Consider the following 6175-nt stretch of genomic DNA (forward strand, 5'->3'; position numbering starts at 1 on the left):
CCTCTCTCCAAAACTCTTCTTCTTTGGGGGTGGGTAGAGACAAGGTCTTACTGTGTAGTCCTTGAACTCACGTTGTAGACTAGGCTGGTCTTGAACTCACAGAGATCTGCTTGCCTCTGCCTTCTGAGTGCAGGAATTAAAGATGTTCACCACCACACCTGGCCCAAAACTTTGAACTCTCCTTTCATAGTAATCATCAATATACAGCTATATATACTTATTTTTATTACATATATTGTGCATGTGTATGTGTGGACAAGCCACAGTACATGTGTAGAGGTCAGAGGACAACTGGCAGGAGCTGCTTCTCTCTTCAGAGTCTCCTGAGGACTGAACTCAGGTTGTCAGGCTTGGTGACAAGCGCTTTACTGGCCATTCCACAGGTAAATATTTTCTGTTTGTCTTTTCTCGGTTGAGCGGGAACTGTGTGAGACGGTCACTCATCTGTCCTTGCATGAATGAAACCAGAGCTGTAGTCCCAGAGCAGAGGATGGAAAATCACATTCGATTAAGTACTTAATAAGTATTTGTAGATGGATAAATGGTGACATGTGTTTGGCACACAGGAGTCCTGTGATAGCTACTTGCTCTGTGAATATGTTAGGTCTCAGAACAGAAACAAATGGCTTACAGGTGGCCAATAACAGATCAGATTTGATGCTGGCTACTAGGTTCTCCCAGCATCCCTCAGACCCTACCTGTTACAGGGTATGGCAGGCATACCCTGCCCCCTACTTTGAACCTCTCCAGGTCGGGGACTGGGTTGCCCTTTCCCTAGGTACCTTTCCCTATATAATCCAGCCATTTTGGCTACTTGGCCCTATTGGTTTACTCTTTACCCTCCTGGTCAGTCTCTTTGCCCAGGCCACCTCTTCTTGGTCATCAGCTCTTCTCCCGACTCCTCGCATGGCCCAGCTCAGTCTAGCTGTGTATATTCTCCCAGAGTCCCTGCCTCTGATTATGCTCTCCCTTTTATCTACAATAAATAAACTTCCTGGCCCACAATCCTTAAGAGGCAGTTATATCCTTTCCTTTTTAATTTCTTTTTTTTTTAAATTCATTCATCTGGTGATGAGACCGGGGGGGAGTGGCATACATGAGTCCATCCCCCACCCCCATCCTCACCCCCCAACCCCCTCCCCCACCAGGACAGGTTGATCTGAACCAAGCTGCTGATCTGACTCTCCTAAGGTCTGTATGGATCATTTGTTTCTGCTGGCTTCTGCCACCTACAACATTTGGTGACAAGCGCTTCTTGACAAATTCTAGAGTCCAGTTCTTCAGTAGTTACTTTCTAACTTTCTTTCTAACCACCTGTCTCTCAGCTTTCTGAGATGCCGCCAGCTACGCCCTTTACTCAGACACCTCACCAAGCTGTGCACCTTTTCTCCGGCTCCCGCTGCCTGCTGCACCTATGTCGGACATCTCCCTGTTCTCCGGTTCTCTCTCCTTTCCTTCTCTACCCTGAACTGCCCTCTTTGTTTACTGTCACCCCAAAAGCCACACAGCGGTGTGCCAGGAAGCTCCTCTTGCCCTCCCTGGGCTCCAATCAGTGATAGGGAGCATTTTCCTGAGGGAAATTCTTATCACAAGGATACTTTGTCTCCTTTTAGACGATGGAAGCAACAACAGATCTCTAAAATAATTTGTCTTGGTATGGATTTTTGAATAATGATGAGGTGGTAAAGCTATGAATGTCTATTCAGATTAAGAAAAGCTGACTTAGAGATTTACACCTCATTACTTAGGTCCTTGCTAGCTGCTCAACTCCAGGCTTCTAACAGATTTAAATAAGTAACAAGACGGGTTTAATAAATAGATCTGTTTGATAGATAAACTATATAAATTCCTAAGGTCCACTCCGGGTCACAGTCATATCTGTCTAGTTCTTTGTTTTTGCTCAGTTTGTTAAGCTTTAACTGTCTGGATAAACTAAGTCATGCAAAATATTGTGATATTCATTAATGGTACGGTGTGAGAAGATCAGGCGTGTTCCCCTTCTCTTTATAGACTGTATGGCTTAAATCTTCAACTCAATGTTTTTGGGGTTTTGTTTGTTTGTTTGTTTGTTTGTTGTTGTTTCTGGAGACAGGGTTTCCCTGTGTAGCCCTGGCTGGCTGTCCTGGAACTCACTCTGTAGACCAGCCTGGCCTCGAACTCAGAAATCCACCTGCCTCTGCCTCCCAAGTGCTGGGATTAAAGGTGTGCACCACCACTACCCCGCTCAATGTTTTAAGGCTCAAACTTAACAGGGATAAATGCGTAAATTCCTAATCTTATAAAAGCAGCTGACTTATAAACTGTTATGTAATTCATTTAGTAGCAAGCTTTACTTATCTTTCCTGTATGTGTTTTCCAGGTTAAGCCTAAAGTCAGGTATACTTAATAAATAGATGGTCTTCAAACTCTTCAGAGATCTGCTGAATTTAAAATGTTTAATGAAAAGCTTCCTATTATAAAGATATACTTCTTCCTAGTGGGAACCCTAAAGTAACACTAACCGTTGAGCTAAACTGCCCCATGCCTTTCCAGCTTTGAGGGCTCTGCTCAAACTGGACACTTTTGGGGTTGATTGTCCTACTCTGTCTGGTCAAAGGTCAGTCCCCCCAAATTCCTCCATTATATAAAAATCTCTCAGGCTTGGGTCTGATAGTGGAAGACCTGCTGTTGTGTGGCAGCTGGAAATCTACTGCCATTGCCCCCAACAAAGCCATGGAGACCACCTGGGGCTAAGTCAGCTGTCTAGGTAATGGGGAGGTCCCTGTCATTTTAATTGATACATAAGCCATTTGGATTATACTTCCCACTATAATTTATCCTTCTCAGATCTCTGATGATGTTGGCTGACTAACTGTAGCTCTGTCAGCTTAATAACACCTCAAGTGCCCAGCTCTCTTCCCTCTAGGCTCCAGCCTTCTCTTCCTAGGTAAAAAAACAGCCAGGCTTCAGCCCTCCCTTTTTTGGGGCTACTCTTTGGTCTACAGCTGAAAAAGACAGTTTAGTTTACCTTGCTAACAGACTCTGACAAGAAATAAACTCACAAAGCAGATTGCAAAGTAACTTGTTTGTTTGTTTGTTTGTTTTTGTTTTTTGGGGGAAGGGGGTTGTGTTTTTTCTGTTTTTTTCCAAGACAGGGTTTCTCTGTATAGCCCTGGCTGTCCTAGAACTCACTCTGTAGACCAGGCTGGCCTCAAACTCAGAAATCCGCCTGCCTCTGCCTCCAAAGTGCTGGGATTAAAGGCGTGGGCCACCACTCCTTACTATTCTTTTATTTAAGGAAGTTTTCTTTGCAGAGTTTTCTTTGTTCTCAGTAACCAACCGCCTGTGTCTCATGGTGAGTGGGTGGATGGGGGGGAGGGAGCTTAAAGTTTATATAAGTTATAAAGGTATAGAAAAGTGATTTAAGAAATATAAAAAATAAATAATAAAAATATATCATATTTCTTTCCTTCTGTGCTATTGTTATATTAAGACTTCAAAAATTCAGAGTTTTGCCGGGTGGCTGATTTTGGAGTTCGAGGCCAGCCTGGTCTACAGAGTGAGTTCCAGGACAACCAGGGCTATACAGAGAAACCCTGTCTCGAAAAAAAAAAAAAAAATCAGAGTTTTAGCATTAACCAATGGAGTTCTGATATAGCTATTAATCTAGCCTCTGGTGAAGACTGCTATTAGCATAGTCATAAGCTCAAGATTTAAATTTACTTTTGGTTGATTTCTAAGTAGAGGCTTAAATTGCTTCTCATTGTGCAAAAATAAAAAAATAAAATAAAATAAAATAAACCAGCCTTCTGTAAGGACAGTTAATGCTTTCAACTCAACATCATTTTTGGGTCCTCAGACTTTGACTATGACTTAAAGGCGTCTACTGACTTTTCTACAATGTGAATTTTGGTACAGATTACAAACAGTGGTAATAACAACACATCTGGGAGCTTTATCTCGTTTTGGATCCACCTCTCACAGGTCACACAGACTCCAGACAAGCACTCCTGTCAGCTAACAGCCTGTTTCCTCACCTACTGCCTATTCCTGAGGATGGGATCTCTTCCCCTCCCTTTCTCTGGTCTTGGAACTCATCTCCCTCAGCTAACAGGATCATATGCCTAAAAGTTTCAAATGTACACCCGATAATAAGTTTCCCCTAAACTCCTGAACTTTACCTCCTGACCCCAGTCTACCACGTCCCAGAAGATTTCAAATCAACTGCAGATTTCTCCAGCAACTCACCAGCTTCAGGTGTTCCTTTGGATTCTACACCACAGCTCTAAAGTGGCTAGCTAGCCTGGGGTGGTCCAGCATCACAGACTGCTACAAGAAGGCCTGCCCTTCCCCAGATGGTCCTGAGAGCCTGGACAGCAAGCAAAGCAGATGCCACTCCTGTTCTTCTCTTTCCGGCCTTGGCCAACATTCCAGCTTTCCTCTCTCCCTACGGATGATTCCCCAGTGTCAGCAGGAATTAGTCATAGAAAAGATGGTGTCTCTTCTTAACATTTATTATGAACAAAAAAGGCTGGGATGTTAGGTCTCAAATCCTGGACAACCAGCTAACAGGTGTCCATTAACGTATCAAAGCAGACACCGGCCACCAGGTTCTCCCAGCATCCCGAAGTCCCTACCTGTTACAGAGTATGGCTGGCAAACCCTGCCCCCTACCCTAAACATTTCCAGCCCAGGGGCTGGGTTACCCTTCCACCAGCTACCTTTCCCCATATAATCCAGCCATTTTGTTACCCGGCCCTTCTAGTCTACCCTTTACTCTCTTGGCCAGTCTCTTGGCCCAGGCCTCCCATCTTGGTCAGTGGCTCCTCCCCCTCCCTCTTCCCTCCTCTTCTTTCTCCTCTCCCCTCCCCCCTCTCCTTTCTCTTCTCCCCTCCCTGCTCTCCTCACATGGCTTGGCTCAGTCTGGTCATGGTCACTCTGGATTCTCTCAGATGTCCTTGCCTCTGATTATGCTCTCCCCTTTATCTATAATAAGCCTTCTCCTCCACCATGCCTAGGAACTCTTCCTTCCTTTTTTGTTTTCATTTTTTTCATTCAAATATACACGTAAATATTCTAAAGTCCCAGGATTAGTCACCACTATGATGGGGCAGGAAGTAGTGTGTCTGGTCATTTGCTACATGGGCTGTGTGACATTTGGTTTCCTATGGTTTTGCTTTGTGGGTATTTTGCATGGTTTGTGGGATCACTCTCAAGTAGTCCACCCTGGTTGTATGTCTGTACAAGGGTGGACAGGGAGGTTGGAGTAAGGCTTTGCCTTAGTTAGGGTTTTACTGCTGTGAACAGACACCATGACCAAGGCAACTCTTATAAGGACAACATTTAATAGAGGATGGCTTACAGGTTCAGAGGTTCAGTCCATTATCATCAAGGTGGGAGCAGGGCAGCATCCAGGCAGGCACGGTGCAGGAGGAGCTGAGAGTTCTACATCTTCATCTGAAGGCTGCTAGCAAAATACTGGCTTCCAGGCAGCTAGGACCCACCCCAACAGTGACACACCTACTCCAACAAGGCCACACCTCCTAATAGTGCCACTCCCTGGGCCGAGCATATACAAACCATCACAGGCCTCAAGTGACATTTCTCAGGAGGAACCTTCTACTTTTTGTATGAGTCAGGCTCACATTGGCTTGGAACTTTGCCCGAGTAGGCGAACCCATCTGCCCGTTGAGCCTGCAATGACGCATCTGTCTCTGTCATCTATCTGATCACTATTGGGATTAACTACAGACATCCAGCTTTCTTAAAAAAAAAAATTGCTTAATTTGCTTGTATGTGTCTGAATGTTTTGCTGCTATGTACACAATGCCTAAGGAGGCTGGAACAGAGCATTGGATCCCCTGGACCTGAAGTTACAGACAGTTGTGAGCTGTATGTGGATGCTGGGAATCAAGCCAGGACCTTTGCAAGAGGACCAAGTGTTCTTAACCACTGAGCCATCTCTTCGGCTTCTGAGCCAGCATTTTACTTGGATTCTGCATATCTGAGGCCCTGACTCTTGTGAACGAATAACCTGACCAACTGAGCTGCCATTTCCTCAGCTGCAAACTATAATTCTTTTTTTTTTTGTATTTGTATGTATATATGTATACACACACACATATATATATATGTTGTTTGTTTTGTTTTTTGTTTTTTTGGGGGTTTTTTTTGTTTTTGTTTTTGTTTTTTTTTT

The sequence above is a fragment of the Mastomys coucha genome, unplaced genomic scaffold (assembly GCF_008632895.1).
Source record: "Mastomys coucha isolate ucsf_1 unplaced genomic scaffold, UCSF_Mcou_1 pScaffold4, whole genome shotgun sequence".
Lineage (NCBI taxonomy): Eukaryota > Metazoa > Chordata > Mammalia > Rodentia > Muridae > Mastomys > Mastomys coucha.